The sequence below is a fragment of the Microcaecilia unicolor genome, chromosome 3 (genome assembly GCF_901765095.1).
Source record: "Microcaecilia unicolor chromosome 3, aMicUni1.1, whole genome shotgun sequence".
Taxonomy (NCBI): Eukaryota; Metazoa; Chordata; class Amphibia; order Gymnophiona; family Siphonopidae; genus Microcaecilia; species Microcaecilia unicolor.
In genome coordinates, this window is record NC_044033.1 from 513,239,688 (window position 1) to 513,253,701 (window position 14,014).

Genomic DNA, 14,014 nt, shown 5'->3' on the forward strand with positions numbered 1-14,014 from the left:
GCCTGTTTCATTTGTGTCATAAACGGGCCTTTTTTTACCAGTATAGATATAATTCGCACCTCCAATGTTCTGAAGCTGACTCCGTGGCAGCGTGGCAGTGAAGCCGTGTAGTGTTCGTAGGGTTTGTAATCGCACTCCCGATCACTGCCCCGCCCTCGAGGGAACTCTGTGATTTCGCTTCTGTTTCTGCAGTTCCTGTGGTCCTGCCCTTCTGCAAACAGGAAATGAGGACGGGACCAGAGGAACATCTGAAACAAGCGGCGTCTGTACTTGCTGCACTTCAGTGTTGCCGGACGAGCAGGAGGTACATAAGTACATAAGTAGTGCCATACTGGGAAAGACCAAAGGTCCATCTAGCCCAGCATCCTGTCACCGACAGTGGCCAATCCAGGTCAAGGGCACCTGGCACGCTCCCCAAACGTAAAAACATTCCAGACAAGTTATACCTAAAAATGCGGAATTTTTCCAAGTCCATTTAATAGCGGTCTATGGACTTGTCCTTTAGGAATCTATCTAACCCCTTTTTAAACTCCGTCAAGCTAACCGCCCGTACCACGTTCTCCGGCAACGAATTCCAGAGTCTAATTACACGTTGGGTGAAGAAAAATTTTCTCCGATTCGTTTTAAATTTACCACACTGTAGCTTCAACTCATGCCCTCTAGTCCTAGTATTTTTGGATAGCGTGAACAGTCGCTTCACATCCACCCGATCCATTCCACTCATTATTTTATACACTTCTATCATATCTCCCCTCAGCCGTCTCTTCTCCAAGCTGAAAAGCCCTAGCCTTCTCAGCCTCTCTTCGTAGGAAAGTCGTCCCATCCCCACTATCATTTTCGTCGCCCTTCGCTGTACCTTTTCCAATTCTACTATATCTTTTTTGAGATACGGAGACCAGTACTGAACACAATACTCCAGGTGCGGTCGCACCATGGAGCGATACAACGGCATTATAACATCCGCACACCTGGACTCCATACCCTTCCTAATAACACCCAACATTCTATTCGCTTTCCTAGCTGCAGCAGCACACTGAGCAGAAGGTTTCAGCGTATCATCGACGACGACACCCAGCTGCCACGTACGAAGGGCTGGGGCACCCGCACACGTCCTCCTTGCTGTCGGAGGCCACAGAGACAGAGGGAGGGAGGCATTGGCCGGCGGAAATGGGAGAAGGGGGGCGCGGACATCAGAGGACAGGGGGGGCCCGGATAGAGGGAGGGTCCTGAGACGAGGGGGGTCCTGAGACGAGAGAGGGGGGAGGGGTGCTGCGATGACAGGGGGGAGGGGGGTCCTGAGATGACGGGGGTCATGAGGTGAGGGGGGGAGGGGAGGGGAGGGGGGGAGAACATTAATGGCAGAAGGTCATTACCTTGCTAGCGCCTGTTTCATTTCAATGAGAAACGGGCTTTTTTTACTAGTAGATATTTAAAATGAAGGTATTCAGAGGCATTTACAAACCCCGCATTCTATAAATGGCGCCTTAAGTTGCGCACGCTAATTTGACTCCAGGGCCATATTGCATGCACAACTTAATTGATTAACAAGCCAATCAGCACCGAGAATTGGTTCTTAACAGCCAATTAGCAGCACTAATTGGCTTTAATTAGAATTTACACATATAACTGTCTAGGTGTGTTCTATAATGTGGTGTGTGTAAATTATAATAGGCACAGCCAAAATGGGGGCGTGGCCATGAGCGTGGAATGGGTGGGTGATGGGCACTTCAAAAAAACTAAGCACGCTATTATATAATACACCCGATCTGCGCCTAAGTTAGGCACAGGTATTTAGGCCTGGCTTTAGGTGGCCTAATTGGGTGCTCCTAAATTTTAGTTGCAAGAATGGCGCATGAGCACATTCTAGAAACTACTTGTAACTTTAGGCGTAGTTTATAGAATTGTAGTTAGCGCATGGTTTTTTGGGGGGCCGATTTTTAAGGCACCATTTATAGAATTTGACCCAAAGTGTGTAGGTACCTGGGTGAATGTAAGTCTGTGAGTAGAGAGAAGGATGCTAACGAAGGACATAGGATGATGACTTTTCCTACACGGGACAAATGTCTTTTTAAATTCATACTGGTCAATAGTCAGCTGGCTGCAGTCCGCATTTTTTTAAAGGCGTCATGACCATTGCCAACTTGGCTGTTTCAGAAGTTGACACTGTCGTGATAATAGAATTTGTTCTTTTTGTTTATGATTATGACCAGCTTTAGGAAAAGACCTCACGAAACCGTGAGACACAGAAACAAACCAGCGAGGTAGGTCCAAAGAGGAAACTTTATTGAAATTGAAAAACGACCCGACACGGCCGTGTTTCGGCCCAAAGGCCTGCCTCAGGGGTCTTGTAAAATCTACATAAAAACAAAAATATATATGAACAAATAAACGATAAACGCATGATGTGACACATAAAATTAGTATGGCTAAAATAAGCAATGGACAAGTGAACCACATTATGAACAATATGCAAACACAGATGTTTTTGAAAAAAACAACTAAATTATGGCCAGCTCGTGAGCCCTAAAATAATTTAAGATAAATGAACTTAGGTAAATACACTGCTGACATCTAAATACTGAATAGACATATTAGGAACATGCAACACAAATTGAATACAATTGAATTATGTAATACAAATTTGATGACAATAAAAATTGATAACAATATAAATTAGATAACGATGTAAAATATTGATAATTAATCAAGTAAAACGGTGGTTACTGAACAAGAAACTATTAACAGTAGAATCACATAATATATTTAAATAATTTGAAAATGAACCATAAAATAGAATTTTAAAAAATGAAAAATAATAATATTGTATATATATCACCTTGAAGACAAAAAATTTAAAAAAATATATCACCACGTATTATGTGATATTGTCTTATGTTACAAATAGATCAATGAAAATTTATTTTAGGCCTCACGAGTCAGCAATAATTTAGTTGTTTTTTTCAAAAACATCTGTGTTTGCATATTGTTCATAATGTGGTTCACTTGTCCATTGCTTATTTTATCCATACTAATTTTATGTGTCACATCATGCATTTATCGTTTATTTGTTCATATATATTTTTGTTTTTATGTAGATTTTACAAGACCCCTGAGGCAGGCCTTTGGGCCGAAACACGGCCGTGTTGGGTTGTTTTTCAATTTCAATAAAGTTTCCTCTTTGAACCTACCTCACTGGTTTGTTTCTGTATAAAAAAACAAAACTAAATTAGCCCCAGCATGTGCTGGCTGCCAGCACTTACGTGGGTCTTGGCTGATATTGGTCTGGACCCACATAATGGGATCTTTTATTCTCCCCGATTCCGACCTGTCTCCTGAACCCCCTCAATAAGTGGAGCCCTCCCCCAAGATGACCCAACCCCTCTTGAACCCCCCCCCAATAGAAGACCTCCTCCTGCATCACAGTAGGCTCCCACTAAGCCTACCATAGCATCCCTGGTGGTTGTTCAGGCAGGAACAGCCCACACTCACTCCTGCCTCTGGCAGTTCTAGCTTAAGAATGTCTGCCACAACCTCCAGCAATAGTACTGTGCTCGAAGGCTGACCCCAATTTGTAGTAGTGCAAGACTACCAGGGATGCTTAAGTAGGCCTGGGGACCTTCAGGAATAGAGAAGAGGGTATTCTTTTGGGAGGGGTTCAGGAAGGGCTTTTGGGTCATGTTCTAGGGAGGCATGACTGGATGGGGAGGGTTGAGGGGTCAGGTCATGTTTGGGGGGGGGGCTTAAATTGTTGGAGGGGGAGAATAGACTTCCTGAGCCGGTACATCAAGCTCCATCTCTGGCCGTCTTCAAATCTAGGCTAAATCCCACCTTTTTGATGCTGCTTTTAACTCCTAACCTTTACTCACTTGTTCAGAACCTGTTTCATCATCCCCACCTTAGTAATTCCCTTATCCCTTGTTTGTCCTATTTGTCCTAATTAGATTGTAAGCTCTGTCGAGCAGGGACTGTCTCTCTCTTCATGTCCAGTGTACAGCGATGCGTATGTCTAGTAGAAATGATAAATAGTAGTAGTAGTAGTCTTGCTACTCTTTGGGATTCTACACAGAAGCTTGTTACTTTTTGGGATTCAGGAATCTCGCTACTCTTTGGGATTCTGGAATCTTGCTACCCTTTGTCTTTATCCCTTATTTATCCTGTTGGTCTGTCCTGATTAGGTTGTAAGCTCTGTCGAGCAGGGACTGTCTCTCTCTTCATGTCCAGTGTACAGCGATGCGTATGTCTAGTAGAAATGATAAGTAGTAGTAGTAGTAGTCTTGCTACTCTTTGGGATTCTACACAGAAGCTTGTTACTTTTTGGGATTCCGGAATCTCGCTACTCTTTGGGATTCTGGAATCTTGCTACCCTTTGTCTTTATCCCTTATTTATCCTGTTGGTCTGTCCTGATTAGGTTGTAAGCTCTGTCGAGCAGGGACTTTCTCTTCATGTCCAGTATACAGTGCTGCATACATCTAGTAGCGCTATAGAAATGATAAGTAGTAGTAGTAGGTCATGTTCAAGGGGAGCTTCACTTGTTGGTGGGTTCTGAGAGGGTCAGATGATCTTCGAGGGGCTTCACTTGTGGGGGGAGGGGGACAGTGCTCAGACCTGGTTGTACAATCCTATTCATGTGCTTAGCTATGCAGGCATCAACACTTAATATTGCTAGTACCCTCATAAGTGTGCCTTCCTGACTCAGCCTACAGACCGTCCTTCTACTGGCCAGATGTGACATGGCTAGTTAGTGTAGATATTCAGTATCACTCCCTGATTAAGTGCCATGGAATATCAGTGTGGCTGGCCCTCTCAGCGTGGTTTAAGCCAGTGTCTCCCAAGTCTGTCCTAGAGTACCCCCTTGCCAGTCAGGTTTTCAGGATATCCACACTGAATCTGCATGACATTGATTTGCATACGCTGCCTCCATTATATGCAAATCTCTTTCATGCATATTCATTGTGGATATCCTGAACACCTGTCTGGCAAAGGGCTACTCCAGGATCGACTTGGGAAACACTGGTTTAAGCATGAGGTGCCTCTCCTGTTCGCTTAAACCACTGCTTTCTAATTCCGTCCTCAGGTACTACCTGACTAGTCGGGTTTACTGGATATCCACAATGAATATGCATGAGAGAGATTTGCATACCAAGATGGCAGTGCATGGACATCTATCAAAACAAACTCGGGTATGCATGTAAAGTATCACATACCATGTAAAATGAGTTTATCTTGTTGGGCAGACTGGATGGACCATACAGGTCTTTATCTGCCGTCATTTACTATGTTACTATGATATGTTACTCTTTGGGGTTCTACATGGAATGTTGCTACTAATTGGGATTCCAGAATCTTGTAACTCTTTAGGATTCCAGAATCTTCAGAACTTTTAGTACAAGAGACTTCTATGGTCTGTGCCCTGAGAAAGGCAAGGACAAATCAAACTCGGTATCACATACCATGTAAAATGAGTTTATCTTGTTGGGCAGACTGGATGGACCGTATAGGTCTTTATCTGCCGTCATTTGCTATGTTATTTACTATATCTCATGCATATTCATTGTGCATATTCTAAAAACCTGATTGTCCAGGTGGTCCCTGGCAGAAACCACACTGAATATTGACCCTATAATGAATATCTCTTTTTAATTGTTGAATCTTTCAACTATCAGCTTTTTATTTATTTATTTATTTGTTGCATTTGTACCCCACATTTTCCCACCTATTTGCAGGCTCAATGTGGCTTACATAGTACCGTCAAAGGCGTTTGCCCAGTCGGTGGATAACAAATACAAAGTTGTATAGTGATCGTATGAGGTATAAGTGGAGGGTCGGAATGAATGAAGATTGTGTGTTGTCCTGTTCGATCATAGTCATGCTGTGTTGGCAGGTGAAGAGGGTTACGTGGGGTCGTTGGGGTGGGCCTTTTTGAAGTAGTAGGTTTTTAGTGATTTCCTGAAGTTCGAGTGGTCGTGGATTATTTTCACAGCTTTTGGGAGCCCATTCCATAGTTTACAATGGCCCTATTTACTCTCTCATGGTGAAAAAGGATTTGAGTGAATCAAGTTCTTAGTTCTTAACATCATCTTGTATTTCAATACAACTTTCTTGGGCTGCTCTTCCTAAGGAAGGTTGATATTTTGTTTTCACTGTGTTACAGTATCTGAAATTTGTGATTGAGAGATATAAGACTGGTAGGACATGTCAAGTCAACAAGGACTATGTAATCAGACCTCATACTGTTGGTAATAGTTTCTTTTGTGTATCTGGTTCAACAATGATACCTTAAGCTTGGGGCTCATTTTCGAAGCACTTAGACTTGCAAAGTTTCATAGGTTAAGTGCTTTGAAACTACGCCTTGTACATATCTCCTTATCCCTTTCGCTGACAAACACATAAATACAATATTTAAATAAAACATAGTGCGGGGGTTATATTTATTTATGATTTGCAGCTGCAGTCCTAGCTCATGAATATTAATGCTAGTTCCTTTATGGTTACCAATTATAGCAGCCGGTCGACACATTTTACTCACAGCATTTTAATGTTTTTTTTTTCATTTCTGCTAAAATGTGCTTGAATGATGTACAATACTGCACACTAGGACTGTTCATGATACATACTAGTGAGTTGTATAGGGACAGAAATTTCACACCTTCCCACCTGTCTCCACTGGAATCTACTCCATCCCCACCCAAACCCTGTACTAAAATAACCTGACTTGTGGTAAAATAACGCAACTTAACAGTAGCCCATGTTGATAACTTCCCCTCTCAGTGCTTATGGGGATTTCAATGCTATCAACCATATCCATTACATTTTTTTTAGTGCTATTATAATTGCCATAGCACAAGGCACAAGGAAACGATAGCTAGGTTCCGATTCTATAAAGGACAGGATACTTTCCTCTATAGAATACTGCCATAGCAGGGTAAATGTGTGCATATTTTGGGTGTGAACACTTACACTGGCCATAGAGCTGGTGTAAATGTTAATATAAGAATAGCTTTACTAGATGAGACTGGTGGTCCATCTAGCCCAGTATCCTGCTTCCAACAGTGGCCAATCCAGGTCACAAGTATCTGGCAGAAACCCAAATAGTAGCAAGATTCCATGCTACCAATCCCAGGGCAAGCAGTGGCTTCCCCATGTCTGTCTCAATAGCAGACTATGGACTTTTCCTCCAGGAACTTATCCAAACCTTTTTTAAACCCAGATATGCTAACCACTGTTACCACATCCTCTGGCAACAAGTTCTAAAGCTTAACTATTAATAGAGTGAAAACAAACTTCCTCCTATTTGTTTTAAAAGTATTTCCATGTAATTTCATTGAGTGTCACCTTGTCTTTGTACTTTTTGAATGAATAAGTAATTGATTCACTTTTAACCATTTTACACCACTCCGGAATTTGTAGATCCCAATCGTATCCCCCCTCACCCATCTCTTTTTCAAGCTGAAGAGCCCAAACCTCTTTAATCTTTCCTCCTACAGGAGGAGTTCCATCCCCTTTACCGGTTTGGTCAATGTTCTTTGAACCTTTCATAGTTCCGTTATCTTTTTTGAGATATTGCGACTAGAACTGAATGCAATACTCAAGATGAGGTCGCACCATGGAGTGATACAGAGACATTATAATATTCTTGGTATTATTTTGCATCCCTTTCCTAATAATTTCTAGCATCCTGTTTGCTTTTTTGGCTGTCGCTGCACACTGGGTAGAAGATTTCAGTGAATTGTCTACAACAGTGTTTCCCAAGTCCAGTCCTGGAGTACCCCTTCTCAGGTTTTCAGGATATCCACAATGAATATGCATGAAAGTGATTTGCATATAATGGAGGCAGTGTATGCAAATCAAGCCATGCATATTCATTGTGGATATCATGAAAACCTGAGAAGAGGTACTCCAGGACTGGACTTGGGAAACACTGGTCTTCAATGACACCTAGATCATTTTCTTGGGTGCTGATTCCTAAAGTGGACTCTAGCATCAGGTAACTACAATTTGGATTATTCTTCCCAATGTGCATTTGTCCACATTAAATTTCATCTGCCATTTGGACACCCAGTCTTCCAGTTTCCTACGTTCTTCCTGTCTTTTTTCACAGTCTGTATATGTTTTGACAACTTTGAATAGTTTTGTGTTATCTGAAAATGTAATCTCCTCACTTGTAGTTCCAATTTCCAGATCATTTATAAATATGTTAAATAGCACTGGTCCCAGTACAGATTCCTGTGGCACTTATTCACTCTCCTCCATTGAGAAAAATGGCCATTTAACTCTACCCTGTTCAAAAAGGCATACCCTGCCGACCCAACATAAATGCCTACACTCTGCAACACAACATAACCAAAGCTTGTAATGGACACTACATAATCTTTCCTCTCCCTGATCCCCATTGCAACTGAAACGCATGTTCCTTATTCAACCACATTACCACCTGTATTTGTTTCTTTACCGGACTTGGTGAACGCCTCTACGGTACTATCCACCTTATAATTGAAAGAGAAAAACGCCTAGATTTCGACCCAAATCGGGAGATAGACGTTTATCTCACAAAAACGAATAAATCGGTATAATGGAAAGGCGATTTTGGACGTTTTCAACTGCACTCCATCGCGGAAGCGTACAAAGTTGACGGGGGCGTGTCGGAGGCGTGGTGAAGGCGGGACTGGGGGCGTGGTTATCACCCGAACAGAGATGGGCGCCTTTCGCCGATAATGGAAAAAAAGTATGCGTTTGTAGCTAGAATTTAGGGCACTTTTCCTGGACCCTGTTTTTTCACGAATAAGGCCCCAAAAAGGGCCCTAAATGACCAGATTACCCCCAGAGGGAATCGGGGATGACCTCCCCTGACTCCCCCAGTGATCACTAACCCCCTCCCACCACAAAAAATGATGTTTCACAAATTTTTATTTTCACCCTCAAATGTCATAACCACCTCCCTGGCAGCAGTATGCAGGTCCCTGGAGCAGTTGTTAGGGGGTGCAGTGGACTTCAGGCAGGTGGACCCAGGCCCATCCCCCCCCTACCTGTTACAATTGTGCTGCTTAATGCTTATTAGTCGTTCAATAATTGCTTTGGCTCAATACGTTCACAGAGATTTCTTTCAGTTCCTCCACATCGTCAGCCTTGAAAATCATTTCTAGTACAAACAGATCTCTTATGTTTCTTCCGTAAAGACCAAAGCAAAGAATTCATGCAATCTCTCTGCTATGGCTTTCTTCTCCCTGAGTGCATCTTTTGCTCTTTCATGATCTAAGGGTCCCACAGATTCCGTCACAGGCTTTCTGCTTCTGATGTACCTGAAAAAGTTGTTAATATGAGTTTTTGCCTCTGCAGCAAGTTACATAAGAACATAAGTGTTGCCATACTAGGACAGACCGAAGGTCCATCAAGTCTAGCAACAGTGGCTAATCCAGGTTACAAGTACCTGGCAAGATCCCAAAACAGTGCAATACATTTTATGCTGCTTGTCCTAGAAATAAGCAGTGGATTTTCCCCAAGTCCATCTTAATAATGACTTATGGACTTTTAGGAAGCTATGCAAACCTTTTTTAAACCCCGCTATATAGACATTCCAAACTATGTTTGTTGTTCCGATTTACATCTTGCTCAGCAGTTGACAATGATAATTTGCAATCTTTTGTCTGTTTTTTTTAATTTAAAGATACCTGGTCTACTATGGTCTCTATTGCAACCTTGTTATCGGCATACCCTATCTTCCCTGTTTTGGTAATATCTTTATCAATAGAAATCAAACAAAATAAAACATGGAAAAGAAAATAAGATGATACCTTTTTTTATTGGACATTAACTTAATACATTTCTTGATTAGCTTTTGAAGGTTGCCCTTCTTCGTCAGATCGGAAATAAGCAAATGTTGGTAGATGACAGTGTATATAAGTGAAAACATTCAAGCATTACTATGACAGTCTGACAGGGTGGGAGGATGGGGGTGGGTAGGAGGTATGCATGGGGACATCAAAGCATATCATTGATATTCTAACAGGATGGGTGTGGATAGGTGAGGGGTGGGGTGATCAACAGAGAAATCAGGTAATATCTTTGAAAGATACCTTGATCTGAGCCATGCACTTCTGAACAACTATGGGCCTTCTCCCAGTTTCTAGTTTAAAAACTGCTCTATCTCCTTTTTAAATGACGATGCAGGCAGCCTGGTCCCACCCTGGTTAAGGTGGAACCCATCATTCTGGAATAGGCTTCTCTCTTCCCCAGAATGTTTCTCAGTTCCTTACAAATCTAAAACCCTCCTTCCTGCACCATCACCTCATTCAAAATAAGTAGTAGTAGTAGTAGTAGAATCTGGAGCTCTGCCTGTCTCTTGGGAAGCAACGCTGACCCAACCCACCCATCCAGCAAGAGGGGGGGGCACTGTCGCAGCTAGGCAAGCGTAAAGTTACAGCAGTCACAGTGACGGGTACACAGCCGACGGACAGACAAAACGATAAGAAATGTGATACTGTTAAGTGAAACTGCTTAGTGTAAAGTGAAAATGTAACCAAGAGGCATATGCCGCACGGTAGCTGAGTCACAGTTTGTCTTCTGGCTCAGACGGCCAGGAGGCCCACATCATCAGATCAAGAGAGAGAGGCTGGGGTGCTTCCTTCAACGGGATGCGCCGAAGAAAAGGATTGTGGGTGTGTCCTCTAACGGGATACACCTGAGAGACAATTGGTGCCGCAAGAGGCACTACAGCGGGAGAACAGGCTGCTCTAACGGCACGACCTGTCGGACAAAGGAAGCTGTGTACCCATACATACATGTATATGTAATGTTACTAGTTATAATGTTAAGTATTAGAAATGATATGTGTTATGTCTTAGATTAAGATTGTAAATGTTAATGCACCTGGCTGCGGCCAAATAAACTCCAAATAATATCTGAAATGGACTCCAGTATATATGATTAGTTAACAAGACGTATGTATGAGTATGTGCCGACTGCCCGCGTTGTGGATTTCAACTTTTTACCTAAGAGCCTAAATTTGGCTTCCAGAACCTGTCTCCCACATTTTCCTATGTCATTGGTACCCACATGTACCAAGACAGCCTGCTCCTCCCCAGCACTATCTAAAATCCCATCTAGGTAACACGTGAGGTCCGCCATGTTTCTTTTCATATTCTCTTTTAGCTTTCTTTATCAGTGCTTTGCATCTAGCTTGCCAGTATTTATGTTGCTTCTTATTTTTCTTCATTTAGGTCCTTTTTCTATTCTTTGAAGCACGTTCTTTCGGCTCTAACAGCCTCTTTCACTTTACCTTTTAAGCATGCTGGCTGGCATTTGCTCTTCTTTCCACCTTTGTCAACATGTGGGATACATCTGGTCTGGGCTTCCACAAGGGTTTTTCAATAATCCAAGGAATATTCACTTGTCTTGAAGTTAGGAAAAATTAGACAATATTACTACCTATAAAAAAGGAAAAAAAATATATATATACATTTTCTCCGATTAGTATATTTAAAACAAATCGGAGAAAATGTTTCTTCACCCAACGCGTAATTAAACTCTGGAATTCGTTGCCGGAGAACGTGGTGAAGGCGGTTAGCTTGGCAGGGTTTAAAAAGGGGTTAGACGGTTTCCTAAAGGACAAGTCCATAAACCACTACTAAAAGGACTTGGGAAAAATCTACAATTCCAGGAATAACATGTATAGAATGTTTGTACGTTTGGGAAGCTTGCCAGGTGCCCTTGGCCTGGATTGGCCGCTGTCGTGGACTGGATGCTGGGCTCGATGGACCCTTGTTCTTTTCCTAGTGTGGCATTACTTATGTACTTATGTAAAGCAAATGACTATTTTACTCCAGTCCATGACAATGTGGGAAGGAAACCAAGCAGAGAATCACTTGAAAAATAAAAATTACATTATTTATATTACTAACAAAAAGGCTAAGTAGCAGCACAGAACACTTCAGATTTTCATACTAATTGACTTAAGTATCAGCTCTAACCGGAGAACTGGAGGCAAGTCTTTTGCCATTAACAAAGGCAGTTAACTGTGAAGGCTCAAGGAAAACATTTTACAGACTTCAATTTAACTATACATTTGCCAGGATATTTTAAGAAGAATAGAGCTCCCAATTGTAAAACAGCTGGCCTTAATAAGAGAAAATTTCTTCTCCTCCTTTGGGTTTCTTTAGTCAAGTCAGAAAACAACCTGACGACATCCCAAGAAGGGCACATCTCTATTCTTAACGAAAAGGCAAAACAGCCATTCACGATCAGAAGAAAGAGCCAGAGTAATCAATAAAATGGCTTTCACCACCGAAGCTGGCTCAGAAGGCTCCACAATATCGGAAACGTTCAGGACATCAGTCTCTTGATCCAAAGCAATTTTTTCTTGCATAGTCTCTTTTTCCCCCAGTTGGTAAATAGTAATTTTGGGAAATGGGAGGTAAAGATTGTTCTGGCACTAAAAGTACCTCCTTCAAATATCACATAAACATTTTCCTAGGTGATATATATGATAATTTAGGAAAATTTATTATACAAAGATTTGTACATCTCACAGCATTTTCCAACTTTTGCCTTAATATACATTCTCTTTTACCAATGTAGTGTTCATCAATTGACAATTTTTAATTGATTGGGTATTCTCAACCATTGTTGGAATGTATGGAATGCACTGTAGGAATGCATTGTGATGTCATGTAGAATGCACTGTTGGAATGTATGGAATGTGTTGTGATGTCACAGAGAATGCATTGTTGGAATGTATTGGGATGCCATGGAGAATGCACTAGTAAAATGTATGTAATGTACTGTGATGTTGCACAGAATGCACTATTGCAATGTATTGGGATGTCATGGAGAATGCAGTTGGAATGTATTAGGACATTGCATAGAATGCACTGTTGGAATGTATTGGGGTGTCACGGAGAACGCACTGTTGGAATGTATTGCATGTATTCTGATGTTGCACAGAATGCACTGTTGGAATGTATTGGGATGTCACGGAGAATGCAGTTGGAATATATTAGGACATTGCATAGAATGCACTGTTGGAATGTATTAGGACATTGCATAGAGTGCACTGTTGGAATGTGTTGGGACATTGCATAGAATGCACTGTTGGAATGTGTTGGGGTGTCACGGAGAATGCACTGTTGGAATGTATTGGGATGTTACGGAGAATGCAGTTGGAATGTATTAGGACATTGCATAGAGTGCACTGTTGGAATGTGTTGGGGTGTCATGGAGAATGCACTGTTGGAATGTATTGGGATGTTACGGAGAATGCAGTTGGAATGTATTAGGACATTGCATAGAGTGCACTGTTGGAATGTGTTGGGACATTGCATAGAATGCACTGTTGGAATGTGTTGGGGTGTCACGGAGAATGCACTGTTGGAATGTATTGGGATGTTACGGAGAATGCAGTTGGAATGTATTAGGACATTGCATAGAGTGCACTGTTGGAATGTATTGGGATGTTACGGAGAATGCAGTTGGAATGTATTAGGACATTGCATAGAGTGCACTGTTGGAATGTGTTGGGACATTGCATAGAATGCACTGTTGGAATGTATTGGGATGTCACGGAGAATGCAGTTGGAATGTATTAGGACATTGCATAGAATGCACTGTTGGAATGTATTGGGATGTTACGGAGAATGCAGTTGGAATGTATTAGGACATTGCATAGAGTGCACTGTTGGAATGTGTTGGGACATTGCATAGAATGCACTGTTGGAATGTATTGGGATGTTACGGAGAATGCAGTTGGAATGTATTAGGACATTGCATAGAGTGCACTGTTGGAATGTGTTGGGACATTGCATAGAATGCACTGTTGGAATGTGTTGGGGTGTCACGGAGAATGCACTGTTGGAATGTATTGGGATGTTACGGAGAATGCAGTTGGAATGTATTAGGACATTGCATAGAGTGCACTGTTGGAATGTGTTGGGACATTGCATAGAATGCACTGTTGGAATGTGTTGGGGTGTCACGGAGAATGCACTGTTGGAATGTATTGGGATGTTACGGAGAATGCAGTTG

General features: G+C 41.9%; 1 long non-coding RNA gene across 1 annotated transcript; it reads right to left on the bottom strand.

The window, feature by feature from the left end:
* Positions 1-236: 236 nt before the first annotated feature.
* On the bottom strand, positions 237-11,352 carry LOC115465252. The gene is made up of 3 exons (XR_003941370.1): positions 11,240-11,352; positions 7,069-7,074; positions 237-248 (listed from the first exon to the last, which is right to left on the bottom strand). It is a non-coding gene; the product is annotated as an uncharacterized LOC115465252 (long non-coding RNA).
* Positions 11,353-14,014: the final 2,662 nt, after the last annotated feature.